This window comes from Xiphophorus maculatus, chromosome 4 (genome assembly GCF_002775205.1).
Source record: "Xiphophorus maculatus strain JP 163 A chromosome 4, X_maculatus-5.0-male, whole genome shotgun sequence".
NCBI classification, from domain to species: Eukaryota; Metazoa; Chordata; class Actinopteri; order Cyprinodontiformes; family Poeciliidae; genus Xiphophorus; species Xiphophorus maculatus.
The window spans coordinates 21,833,103-21,848,292 of NC_036446.1; positions in this window are offsets into that span (position 1 = coordinate 21,833,103).

A 15,190-nucleotide genomic window follows, 5' to 3' on the forward strand; every position below is an offset into this window, starting at 1 on the left:
TGAAACCTCCATGACACAAATCCTACATTTCAAAGTACATCTCATAAAGCCAGGATCAGTGACAAGCCTGGGGATCATTACAATTATTTTGAGATATCATTTGGGGAACAAGAATGTCTTTTTAAGAGGTAATTCATTTAACTGATGATGACACCTCTCAGTTCAGACCAAATTATTCAAAAGACTGATTGCCATTGCCACTGGGGAGGTTAGCACTTATGGAGGGTGTTGGTTTAAAACTGAGCTCTGCTGGCTTTAAAAACCTTCTTTGTTCAGAAACAAGACCAAAATTGATCATGCTTATTTTTGTCTTAATGACACGTTATAGCCGGTACATGCTTAAATAAAAATGCTCTGATTTACTTTAATGCTTAGTGCTTGAAATAAATAAAATGTGTATCCTCTGCTGCCAACTTGGTTATTATTCTGACTGCGTAGCACTCTTCTTTTAACATGTATGACAGAGTTTGACGTTTCTTCTTTGGGTTTGAAAGAAAGGTTGACTGGTTCCCCAGATGCATAGAACTTACTGGTGAAAAGGTCACACCACTCTAAATAGTCAATGTATCCGGAGCCATTCCCATGATAAAACTGCTGATAACTCTGTAAAATAAAATCTATCTATCCCTGTGATGCATTGGTGTTTCACCGCCACTGGCGTTAATTCATTACACAAGAACCAGGCAGAGATTACAGCTTTGTATTCCTTGACAATGTCACACCGGCCTGCTCCATCCAGATAATTATGAGTCGAGAGCTGCGGCCTCAGAATGAGAAAGCTCTCTGAGCTCATCTCATTCTTCTGAATGGGCCTCTGTCTGATACTGACAATGAGTGACCTTGTGGTTGGAAAATCGCGCTGAATTAACCATGGAGCAGATATCACTTATAAAGCCCGGCTGCTTTCCTCTTGAGGGGCCTAGAGTCATCTTTCAAAAGTGAATCAACTTAACTGCCTAAATTAACCCCCTCCCTCATCTCCCATCCTATGTGCCACACAACACAGAGATCCTACTGTTTTTTACACCACATCCTTTTCGGCGATGCGATAGAAACTGGAAAGGGTGCGATTGTCATCAGTATGGATAATTGATTCTGAAACTGTGGTGGTTATTATTGAGACATTAGGGTATAATCTTTGCAAATTCTGAAGATAGAAATGCTATAATGCTTGACTTGTTCTTAACCCCTGCTGTCAGTTCTTGATTTATTTTACGTGCAATGGTTTTGTAACATTTGTGTTTGTATTTCAAATGTTTTCATCAGTGAAGAGCAAAAATATTCAGAGCTAAAAAAAACATAACAGTGTTTTTGATGAATATTAATAAGCTGTATAGATTAAACCTTGTCAGCAGAGTTCTTGTAACTCTAACCTCGCTGTCATACATCAGTGTGGGAGTAATAAGCACCCTCTAAGGTTCAACTTTTCTCCAAAACAATTTTGTTTGTATGAGAAATAGGTTTTAGGTTTAATAAACACAGCAAGTAAAAAATTTTCTTAAAACTGAATACATTTCCTTGAAATTTTTTATCAAAAGAGAGTTATAAAATGCAAAACAAGATTTGGGCCTCATAACATTGAGCAGCAATGCTTCAGTGATTTACCATTCTGTACACGGCATTGTCCATTAACAGGGTATGCTGATTGGACCACATCTGCCCATCTCCAAACCAGCCATCTCCTCAGCCTCTGCTTCATCTTCTTCAAGCTCAATCTCGGGGGTCACAATGTAAAAATCACTAAACTAGAGATTGTATACAAGGTTGCATGCCGTTATGAAAAATAAAAAAAATGTTTTATTTTATTATTTTGTTTTTACTGATGCACTGGTAGTTTAAAATATATATAAACATAAGTAATATATGCTGTGATTATAGCCAGTACACAAAATAATTTGCAAATCAATACTGGAAAATGTTCCACTGTATTCTACATTTTAAAATTTACTATGGTTGGTATACTCTAGTAGCTCACCAGGCTGAAATTATCCACAAATTGATGATATTTAATTTCTGAAAGCTTGTAGATTGAATAATGATATCTTAACCTAGATATGATTATCTCTCCACCTGAGACATAAAACATAGCAGCTACAGCAGTAAACATGGTTGCTAGGTGACAAGAATGCGAGACCATCCAAATTCACAGCCGCTCACTTCCGGTTTTTGCTAAATATGAATATGATAAACAACCCAGCCTACGTTGACTGGGAAGGCCGTGCCCTTCGAAGGACACACCCCCATTTGGGCACCTCTGTCGTCTTTCAACGCTCAGTGTGACGTTGGATGGATCTTCCAAGTGATCCATGCATAATGTTTGTAATTTTTGAGCTTCAAGCTCGAAGATTTTTATTCATAAATTTGTCTTTTGTGCATGTTGCAAAGTTGCAACTTTGTGACTTGTATTTGTAACTTCTAAACTTGTATTCTCACCCATAAGGCCTCTGATTTCACATGCATGTATGAGTTGGAAAAACGAGAAACTAATACAAATCTCAAATCTATGCACATTTATTGATTTAAGTTTACAAATTTAGACTCTTACACATACATTTTTTATTGACATCAACCGTGCCACATAATGGATGACAGAGGAGACGAGAGTGTGTGTGGCATGTTTTTTGTTTTTTTCATTCGGTTGGTACACTGAACAACCATTCATAGTAATCTCTCTTGCTGTCAGAACTAGCTTCCCAGTAAAAGGGTTTTACGTGGAGCTCAAAAGTAATGTGCACCAGACTATATCCCCATGAGTTCATCCATGCTCCTGAAGTTTCCAGCTTGGTGTGTGAGCACACTTGAAGGACTCATGAGAGGAGGTAATCTCCCTTCAAGAGACCTCTCCATCTATACAGAGAAATTATTTTGTTTTGAATGTATCCTGTTGCACAATCATGAAAACAAAATGAGAATAGTCTTGCCTCATACTGCCTTTTGTGTATCACGAAAGTTGGAGCTCAAACAGGAGCATCAGTCTGTGTTACTGAGTTTAGATTGCTGAGTGCAGTCTCTGAACTTCCTCGCTGAGACATCATTACCTTGTTAGATGTGATTGTGGCCACCTATGAGTTGTCAATGATGTTCAATATGAGATGTAACAACTCATTTTGCTTTTTGTTTGATTTGCAGTTGAGATCTGGACCTTGGGTTTTCCCTACAAATGTTCAGAGATCTGCAGTAGTAGATGCCAGAGCCATCTGGATAACTTGATAAGAATCCTGCAACAGCTGAATGATACTTTTGTTCTCTCCAACTCTCTGCCACCTCTTTAATTGTTCGTGCTTTAACTGCTTTCTAGCTCAGAAAAAAAGAAAATAATCCAAATCAGCACAGCCCACGTTTTACATGCTGACCGTTTATGACAAGCTGATTGAGGCTGCTTAATGAAACCTGCTTGAACAAAATACAAATTGAGCTAATATTATTGCTCAATTGAACAGTCAATAACAACTGTGGTCATTAATTAGTTTGTTTATTGTTTCTCTGTATTTCTTTTGTTTGGTCATGTGTGAAAAATTCAAACATCTCACTCCAAGTCAAGTAATTACTCTTCACAGTCGCAAATTTAATGGAATTATTTTCTCATATGTTTCTCTCTCTGTGTGTGTGAGTGTGTGTCTGATGCCTGCTGCAGTGTGACATGTCTTTTTTTTTATTTTAAAGCAGGATAAACTTAAGAAGTCATCGCTTTTTAATCAAAATCACAAATGAAGCGCTTGTAAAAACATTTTTGAAATGTATACTTTAAGATAATTTTGCAGTAAGTTTAAGCTTACGTTGAGGGGCTGCACGATGGTGCGGCTGGTTGCACTTTTGCATTGCAGCATCCTGGGTTTAATTTCTGGCATGGGGTCTTTCTGTATGGAGTTTGGATGCTCTCCTTTTACATGCATGGATTCTCTTGGGGGTATGTTAGCTTATTCCTCTGTCCAAAAACATGACTCTTGGGTTAATTAGCCTCTGAAAGTTCTTAGGTGTCAGAGTATGGATGGTTGTTTGCCCTGTGTGTCTCTATGTTGCCCAGTGATCGACTGGTGACCTGCCCAGGATGTACCCTGCCTTTGACCACTGGAGATTGGTACCAGTGGTACTAATAGCAACTCTCCAAGGGTAAGTGGATTGATGGTTCAAGTAGTATGTATATGCTGCTCAAGATTGCCGGATTACTGCACCTGTGATAATGGAAGAGAAACAACCTAACATTACAGGAAGACTGTTAATCTCTCATCATCGGTAGCCATGCTTAGTGGCTTGAGCTGTCATCGTAGGCACCACCTTGGGGAGGAGCAATACCACCGAAGAGAGCAGGGGGAAGGGTGGGAACAGCGCATACATGAGCATAATTGACACTACTGAGACATTCCTCCTGCCTCCCATTGGTCGTCTGTCTGGTGTATTTCTGCAGATGGCAGTAGGACCACTGGGAGGAGCCGAAGGAGCTTGATTATTTTTGACATATTATCTGTCTCATTTTATCCTGTCAGGGCTGGTGACAGTTTAAACAAAATATGTGGAAAACATGTTTTAACATTTTAATAAAAGTTACTTACTTGCAGCTTTAATGAGAGGATGTTACCCAGCATGACATACTCTGCGTGAGGGGAAAGCTGTGATCAAGAGACAAAGCTGTTTTCTAGACTTAATGTGTGCAGGTTTGTTCACCAGCCTGGTTTAATCATTGCAGTTTGAACTAGGATAAAAACAATACATAGCATTCTGACAGAAGAGTATGGGATTGATTACATTTAACACTTAATTAGTAATCTATTGCTTTTTGTTTATCCAAATATATCAAAGTACAGATGCCCATATCTCTTAGTCCATGGCTACTAGGCTGAAATAGAATCTGTTGGGTGCTGCGGTGGTGCAGAGGTAAAGCACAGCCTATGTAATGGAGGCCTTGGTCCTCCTCAACACTGCTGTCACGGGTTCAAATCCTGGTCTTCCCCCTTTCTCATTACCCACTTTGCTCTCCAATCACTCTTATTAAAGGCCAATAAAACATAAAAGAAAGAATCTGTTTATTTTGCCATCATGTACAGAGAGAATAATGGAGCAAAGAGTGCAAGAAATTGTCTAGAACAAAGGGCATTCTAGAGAATGACAAATGAAGAAATTTGCTAAATATGAGAACCCTCTCAGTGTATTCTACAAACTTGTAAAATTTAATAGAAGATGACATATGATGGTTTAACATCATCCACAGCAACCTTGGAAAAAGAGAGCCATAGACTCAAACTGATGAAAGATAGCAGAGCAAGGGGCTGAGACAGAAGGGTCAACTCACTAGAGTAACCAAAAGTAAGTGGCCCATAAAGTGGTGATCCAACATGTTGGATGGAAAAGAAAAAAAACCAAAAAAAACATACTGATTAAAATTACTACCTAATAAAATATCACAGATACGTTTAGCAGTTCCGAAATGTAACCAAAGTATAATTAGACTGGAGAGCACTTTACAGTTTCCATCTGGCATAAATCACATCCTGCCAACTTTGATGCAGATCATAAATATAGAGCTTCATTCATTTAGAGAAAAAAGGAGGAATGCCATCCAGCTAGGGATTATGCTGCACCTTAAATGGGATTGGGAAAACAATTAAGTTGTATAGAAATGTAATTTCAGGGTTGAGCGTGCAGGTGTACTTTGCATGCAACCTTCCATGTTAAATGCACTTCCTCTGAGTGAATTAGATGATAACTAAGCAACGTCTGCTTTGTTTGTTTCAAGGTAATAATCTAAGTTTTCCCTCTAAAATCTGAAGAGTGCAGCTGTGTGCTCACATGAAAAAAAAACATTTCGTAATTATGCATGTGGGTGAATTCAACAGGTAAGGAGAAGCAGTTTTCACTTCCTGTCATCTCTATAACTCAAGAATATCGACCTCCTAACTCAGCTGAGTTAATCCACATAACTGCCTGGAGCACACACAAACAACTGAGGTGGAACCATCTTCTCACTCATCATGTGTGGCCACCCACAGCCTAACTCTTTAAATTTGTGGAGTGCTGTTACCGTATTTTGAGTTCTTTTAATTTTATTGACCATGTACATATACATATGGACGATATATGTGCATACACAGAACAGGTGTTGCTGCATTTTTCTCTGAACAATGATGGACAGCATGAATTTACCCACAACTACACAACTTGTCTAAGTTGTATTCACTTCGCGGTAACACATCCAAAAGTACAAAAAAATTCTAATTTCCAAGGTCAAGCTTTTCATTTGCAAAACAAGTAATTCTTAAAATAGATATGGTATGCACCAACTTATTCTGCTCTCAGTAGCTTTAATGAACAAAGCATGAATATGTTTTGCATCATTATTCACACCTGGGCTACAGCACTCAGGGGCTAACATCTGCACCATACAGTGAATTTTATTTTTTTTTTTGCACTCTATGGAAAACATCAAGAAAGGGCTGCCAGCATCAAGAGAACCTCATTTTTCTCTGCTTTCTGCTTTGTTGCCTGCTTAACAAAACAGGTGATGTGAAAAAAAGTAGCTTTTTTCCACATCTGAGAACTGCTACTAATTTTCACGCTCGGTTTGTGGAACCAAAACAGCTTTGTGTATGAATGTGAAAGTACAGAAAACTGATTAGTGGCACCTAAAAATAATAAAAACTTGGATCCCACACTGTTTTACAAGCAGGTAGATTTTGCTCTAACAAATGTCACATGCATTCATGTTTGACAGCAATAAGTGAAAAGACAAGCCTTCCGGTTGTAATCAAAGTCAATTATTTGGTTGAGGATGTCAGTCTGTTCACTGTAAACGAAGACATTCAAAGAAATTGAGCACTCAGGGAATTTTATAGAAGCTCTCACAAAGGGCAGGCATGGAGTTACTGTCTGAATGAGAAATTGGATTGCTTTGTGTTTCTCCCAAGGCTTGTGTACCAAAAACTTCAAAAATATGAGAGTGGTGATAAATAAGGCTGGTCCTAAACTGCTTCTTTTAGGTAACTAAAGAAAGAAAGTCTTCATAAAACACATTGGTAATCTTGCTGTAAGATGTTTTATTCATTCATTTGACCCATCGGCAGCTTACTAAGGCAACATCAAAGATAGATACAAACATGCAATAAATGAAACAGAATTCAAACAAGTTGCAGGGTTTTAATGGTATATTGCACAAATTAGCTATGCCCTTTCAGAGAAACATCGTGTGCCATGAATTACAAGAATAACCGTCTTTTGTGCTAAAAATCACATCTTACTGTGGCTGCAAATCATTACAATGGGCTTCCAAGCCTGATGTGTAGCCTTTGTTCAATTATTGTTTTGATATGGCACAAAAAGCAGTGTTGTATCTTAAATAATAAAAACAACACACCATTGTTACCTGCACACTTATTCTTTTAAAATTTTTTTCTTATAACTTTATAAAATTAGACTGAAATATTGTGTGCCTGGTTGCTCAGATCATTCTGTTCCACCTACATAAATTGCTGAGGCCTTCTGTCTCATTGGCATTTAATATTCTGCCCAAGCCCAAGATGCTTAGGTTTTATTTTATATTTCGTTTTGACAGAGAAATTTAAGTAAGTTAAATGGCAGTATGAGAAGTCTGGAGAACATTTAAAGGTCATGTTAACAAACTACTTAGTACAGAGAACAGCATTCATTAGCAACCCCTTGACCCAACGCTTAAGAACCAAAAATGCGTTATTCAAGCCTGGTGAACAACACAGAATGACTTTATTTTCTGAAGAGGAAGCCACTTACACTATTCCCATGGTCTGTATTAGTATAAATTGACATTGTAATAAATTTGTTTTACATAGTTAAGATGTAAATTTGACTGTGTTGAGTATTTATTTTGATGTTGTCCTTTTTGGCCTTTTGGTCAATATTAAGAAATCAGCAATGGAACTTAACTTGTTTGTTGTTTTTCTTTACATGCTATTCTTTGTTGTGTGCTGGTATTGTCTTCCCCACCTGTCTCCTTGTTACGGAGACACTGCTACTTGTTTCTTCCACTACAGGAAGTCTACTCGATGTGGCCCCACCACCTGCAGAAAGCAGTGTTGGAATCTGGTACTGTACAAGTTGGGTGAAAGTGAAGGAAGAGGCCTTTCCAAGCATCATAATTTGGCTTTAGGGACATGGAATGTCATCTCTCTGGAGGGTAAAGAGCCAGAGCGCTTGTACAAGTTTGAGCCATTTGGTGGCTCCATTTGGACATTTTCCAAATATATCTAACTGAGAGGAGACTCCGGCAAAGAGCCAGAACTTGTTGAAGAGATTATGTGTCCCATTTGGCTTGGGAATGTTTTTGGATCCCCCAAGAAGATGAGCTGGAAGATGTCACTGGATGTGTGGGGTGGCCTCTGTGACCCGATCTCAGAAAAGCTGAAGACAATGGATGGATCTCACATCATATGTGATCCTCTCAGTCTCAAAGGTATGTAGGATTTGAAATAGCAATACCACCTAATTTTCCTAAAATGTCCTGCACAATGGTGTATATTTGTAAATTCAGTAATCACTGACCTAGAAATTCATATTTCACAGTTTATTTTTTCTTTCTGAAAAAATGAAATTGCTCAACACTTGTTTTTATTGGCAGCATTTACATCATAGGTTATGTCCATCGTAACTATTTGGAATGCCAAATCGTAGTTTTGTACAATGTGCTTACATCAATGCCTGCAGTTTACTCACATAATATTTTTCTACACATTGACAAACCATAATTTTCAGAACATACCACTTAGATTCTGGGTACAAAAGGAGGGTTTTTGTTCATAAACATCTAATAGAGCAGTGAATCCTCAGCTTACACTGGATATAAATGTCTAAAAACCACACAATTGCTGCTCTTTGTGATATAAAAAGAGGAAAATATTCAGATCTTTCTCCAGCTTTAATGTGACATCTCTTGTGAATTATTTTATTGAAAAAATGCTCTTGGTGGGAGTATTAATAATAATAAATCAAAAACTGATACAACCGGTTTGCCGAGGTGTGAACATTCTTAAACCAATACTTTGCTGAACCAGCTTTTGATTTAATTCAACCATTCAGCTACTCTCATGTCATCAGTTATAGTGAATCTGAGTAACTGTAAATAAAGTTGACATTTGCTCATTTGTAACCTTTGGCTTGATGTTTCTCCATAATTGTTCAAAAGGCAGAGCATAGTCCAAGAGGTTGCCAAGACAACAACATTGACAGAGCTGCAGGGACATAAAGGTTGTTTCAGGTTTTTACTTTTTTATTTTTCCTTCTCGCAGATTTGGTTATTTGTTAATTGAATTGTTCATAATAAGCAACAAATAAGGTAGAAAAAGTTATTAAATGATTGAGCATTAGCCATTTTTTGTTACAAAAACCTCACATTTTAGTTAATATCTGTAAATATTTTTGGTTGTTTGAATTGGGGTTTTGTTAAATTCTCTGTTCCTTAGTTCCTTTTCTATGATGAGATCAATTTTGTTTCTGTTTTAGTTTAGTTCAGTCCTTCCTTAGTAATTTTTGTTTATTATGTTTCTTTCTTATGTCATATGTCTAATTGTTCTTTGTTACTCTACTTTAAATATGTATCTTTGGTCTAGTTATTATTTAGTGTTATATTTATTTTCTAGTCCCCTGTGTACTCTCCCTTGCCACCTGTGCCACTTTCTCCCCTCACACCTGCAACCCGTTTCTAATCAGCCATCTGGTCCTTGTTCAGTAATCAACCTCCCCAGTATGTATAAAACTCATTCTCAGTTCCTCCTTGCTGGTTCCCCCTGATTAACCCTGTTTCTTCCCTGTATCTCCATGTTTGTGTTTAGAACATTTGTTCTGAAACAAATATCATGAAATCAATCCTACCCTTGCCTAAAATCCTATTACACATAAACTTAATTGGAGTATATATATACTCCAATTATTTATATATATATATATATATATATATATATATATATATATATATATATATATATATATATATGGTTGGACTGAGCAATTCTATATAAAAGTACATTCATATTTTTCTGACAATTTATTTGATCATAGCTTTAGCACAATTGCTTTCATAATAATTCTGTTTTATTTTTTACTTAGACATGAGACAAGTGTTTCCAGCTTTTCAGGTTTAAATAGTGTGTGAAAAAATATATATAAATGCCTTTTACTTTTTAAAATTAAATTTAAAGGGAGTTTTATTTTTTTAAGAAGCCAAAAGGGTGTGTGGAAGATAATCAATTCCAGATCCATGAAGAGGTTTCAACAAATGCTAAAAATCTGGCCCCCTGACTACACTTTTAGAAAACGTAGCCATGTTTCTCACCTTCATAATGCACAAGGTTAGAAGGTCACAGTGGAATTTCCATTTCTGTAAGCTTTAAGACAGTGGCAACATAGGGAAAGGAATCCACACCAATTACTTTGATTCCCAATGGACCTCTTAAATTCAACTAGATAAAAATGTGATGAATTGTGTGTGGGGGTAGGGGTGTGTGTGTGGGAGGTGCAGGGGGTTAAATTGATGACATCTTCTTACATACCTGCAGGTTACTTACTTCATGAATGGTACTAGATTTCAGTTTAAATAAACTTTAGAAAAACACAAGACTACAAACACTGAAAATGTTACTTTCCAGAAAGATTAACTGTGTTTTCTTCCACTTAATTTGTATCTGTTTAGGATGTTCATCAACAGATTTTGCAATAACTTACATAACAATAATATAAGTGATTAGAAATAGGTGATAATGGTGCTGAAATGTTCTAAGCTTAATACAGAGCCCTTTGAGAATAAAACAAATCCCCAACTGAATTTATAAACAGAAAGTGTCATTTAAATATTGCTTCATTTCTTTCTTGTGTTGAATTATTTATGACGGGGGTTACAGACAGATCAAGCAATACACTCAATGTCATCCTAATATAAACTGCAGAGAGCTGCAACCACCAAATATCCACAGAAAAATAAACAGTTAGTATGCATAGTGTTGCGGGTGAGTAACTTTCCTGTATAAACTGTATGAGCATGGCAGGGTAAAAAATAAAATAAAAAAACAACAACAAAACCCATTTAATTTAAAGTAACATGGCACAAGGGAGAGACGTTACATATTCTTCAAGGCTTTGAGTGAAAGCTGCAATAGAGGCATTAAAAGTATCTGGTACATGACATTTTGTCAGCAGATTTTGTCAGATTGTCCTAAGGGAGTCTTTTTGTGATCATCTCAGTTAGAAAGCTGTGAAGCTATCTTATAGCAGGATCAATAGTTTTTGTGAAACCTTGCTTGCGTGTTTATATTTAAACTTTCCATGGAGCTGCATTTTTTTTAAAGAGTCTTACCAAAGGTTCAAGGATAAGCAGTGGAGAAAAAATATATTAATTATTGAAATGATCTAATTTTTCCCCAACTTTTCTGCTCTCTAAGGATCCTTTTCTTCAAGTAGTTTTCAGCGCACAGAGACACAAATCAGGCATTTTTTGAAGTTTATTATGTTATTAGGGCACACCAACTGACCTTGATGTTTCCTTGGAACATTTAACCAACCCCAAGGTGGCTATTACTGTGATGAATATTCGGCACTGCTGACAGCACCATGGCTTATTTATTTACCCAGCGAGAGGTAGCTCGCTACCTCACCATGACCTCACGCTGTGTCTTTCTCCCTCATTTGTCAACTTACACCTCCTCTGGTGGCCATGTGGCGCCATCAAAGAGAGGGGTGTGAACGTAACGTATAACTGAGCGAGGTAGCTGTAATGCACACGAGATACAAATAAGCAAAAGTAGAATGCTGATGTGGCTAATTATTCTCAAACCTCTTAATCCTTCAGCTTCGTTTCACTTTTCATGTTTGCCAGCATGAGGTGTTGATGGATTTGGGTCCTTTTTAACTGTATTTCCCTGGATGAAAAACACTCAAACACCCATAATAACTTCAAAATAGCAGACATCTAAAATCTTCGTGTGGGACTCACAGTAGGATCAATTAATTGTGCATCTTTTTATGCTAAAGGTAATAATTACATGCAGTTAGTTTTTGGAATAAACTACAGCAACCACCATCCTTGTAGAAGTGTGAAAAAACAAACAAAAACATAACAGCAACATAACAGGTGGATAGCTGAATTTTAGACTTAGACTGACTTTTATTGTCATTTTGCATGCACAGGGTGTATACAGAACGAAATTTCGTTGCATACGGCTCAGGACAATGTTTTGAGCTTCCAATGTTGTGAGGTTACTCCAGAATAAAATAAAATACAGTATAAAATATGAATATAAATATAGAATATAAAGTGACAGTAAAATATAAGTTATTTAGCTCTGTACATGTGCAAGGTATAAAGTGGAGACCAGATTTTAAGTGCAGTCCAGTTAAGAGTTCAGCAGTCTGATAGCAAGTGGGAAAAAGCTGTTTCGGAACCTGTTGGACCTGCACCAGACGCTGCGGAACCTCTTTCCAGAGGGCAGCAGGGAGAACAGTCCATGGTGGGGGTGTGAGGGGTCACTGATGATGTTTCGGCTTCGGGACACGCAGCGCTGGGATGAAATGTCCTGAATGGAGGGAAGGGGGGCCCCGATGATCCTTTCTGCTGTCCGCACCACTCTCCTCACGTTCTTCCAGTCGGAGGCGCTGCAGCTTCCACACCACACAGAGAGGCAGCTGGTCAGAATGCTCTCTATGGTGCTTCTGTAGAACGTCTTGAGGATGGGCGGGGGCAGGTGTGCTCTTCTCATCCTCCGCAGGAAATACAAGCGCTTCTGTGCCCTCTTAGCCAGAGACGTGGTGTTCACAGTCCAGGTGAGGTCGTTAGTGATGTGCACCCCCAGGAATTTGGTGCTGCTGACCACCTCCACAGCCGAGCTGTTGATGAGCAGTGGAGCGTGGCTGGGCCGGTTCTTCCTGAAGTCGACGATCATCTCCTTCGTCTTGTCAACGTTCAGGATCAGGCTGTTGTCTCTGCACCAGTCCACCAGCTGCTCCACCTCCTCTCTGTAGTCCAGGTCGTTGTCGTCTCTGATGAGGCCCACCACCGTTGTGTCGTCCGCGAACTTCACGATGTGGTTGGTGGCGAACCTGGGGGCGCAGTCGTGTGTCATCAGAGTGAACAGCAGAGGGCTCAGGACGCAGCCCTGAGGGGAGCCTGTGCTGAGGGTGATGACATCGGAGGTGTGTTGTCCGATCCGGACTGACTGAGGTCTGTCGGTGAGGAAGTCTAGCAGCCAGTTGCGCAGGGGGGTGCTGAAGCCCAGGTGTCCCAGTTTTCCTGCCAGATGCTGTGGGATGATTGTGTTGAACGCTGAGCTGAAGTCCAGGAACAACATCCGCACATGAGTGTTCTTCTCCTCCAGGTGAGCCAGGCTCAGGTGTAGGGCGGAGGAGATAGCGTCCTCAGTGGAGCGGTTTCGGCGGTAGGCAAACTGGAACGGGTCGAATGTGGAGGGGAGTCTGGAGACGATGTGTTCTTTTACCAGCCTTTCAAAGCACTTCATCATGATGGGAGTCAGTGCCACAGGCCGGTAATCGTTGAAAGATGTGACTTGAGGTTTCTTTGGCACTGGAATGATGGAGGCAGTTTTAAGACAAAGTATGCATTCTTGTTGGTTGTGCAGGACGTTTTCTTTTTTTCAAAGAGCTATAGTTGAGCCTCTGTTTGCAGCCATTTTCATGTGTGAGTGTAAACATTGAATTGAGAGAACACCCAGAAGCAATGGATTCAATATGACAAGACCCCCTAAAACAGGGGTGGGCACTCCTGGTCCTCGAGGGCCAGTGTCCTGCAACTTTTAGATGCATCTCTACTTCAACACACCTGAGTCAAATAATGAGGTCGTTAGCAGGACTCTGGAGAACTTGACTGCACTTAGGAGGTGATTCAGCTGTTGGATTCAGGTGTGTTGGACCAGGGAGACATCTAAGAGTTGCAGGACACCGGCCCTCGAGGACCAGGAGTGCCCACCCCTGCCCTAAAACAAAGGAGCTCAAAATAGACAGGAGAGACCCAGAGTAAATTATCATTATATAAGAATAATTTTGCACAAAAATGTAATGATCATGTTTTGTAAAAGCCAAATATCTATTCTTACCTGTTCAACAAAGAATAATTTAAACTTTAGATCACCTGCACTGCCTTTAGCTCCATGTAATAAAGGCAGGTTACTTAAACATTCGGGTCTCCTGTTAAGTTTCAGAATCTGTTTTTTTCACCTGTTTGTTTCCTTTTCTTATTTAATTTTCATTGGACACCTTTGTTTTTTAAATTCCTGTTTTACATAGCCCTGCGATGGACTGGCGATCTGTCCAGGTCGTACCCCGCTGTTGCCCGTTGATTGCTGGAGATAGGCACCAATTCCCCTAGCAATCCCACTACGTATAAATATGTAAGATACTGAAAATATGGATGGATATATACACACAGGTAATATATATATATATATATATATATATATACTGTACTGTATATAACTGAACTGAGGCACATCTCAGTTCAGAAAAATGTAACAAAATGAAAGAGTTTCAATAATGTGATCACATTCTTTGCTCATTTAAAGTTTCATAACTGAATGGATGAGTTTCACGGAAGGGTTAAGTAATTAACACAAGCAAGCCTGTAAGGCTCAATTGTAATAATAAACAGCATGTAGCCTTAATTAAGTACTGACACTTTTTGTGAAGAACTCAAAAGGCGTAGTACATAATAAACAGTGATGATTTGCTAAAAATACATTTTTACAGACTTCAGTTTGTTCTTCTTCTTGAAGGTTTGCTTAATTTTTGTACCTTTTGAAAAAATGTCATTACTTCAATAACGTATAAAATCTTCACATATTTACATGTTATTTACAAGACACAGAATTTTACATGTGGAAGGTTCACATTAAATTAGTGTATTTAAAAATTATTTTATAAAGTTTACTTGCCTTTTCTTCCACACTTATGATTTTAATCTTGTCGTAGAAAACAAACAGAAAGTACATCAAATAAAAAAAAAAAGACTTGTTAAAATACAAGCTCTTAATGTGCTGGAGTAAAATAAATCTGAAAAGGATCAAAGTTTTCAGGGTTTATGAAGAGTTGTATCCAAAGAGGCATTGAAACTTTTTTTTCCTTTAGGGGTTTTTAGTTTTCAGTTCTAACAAGCCCTTCAATCCACTTTTGTCTCCATGGTAAATGTTCTTTATACTGATCCTCTTTAGGCAGGAGTGAAGTGCTGATAAGG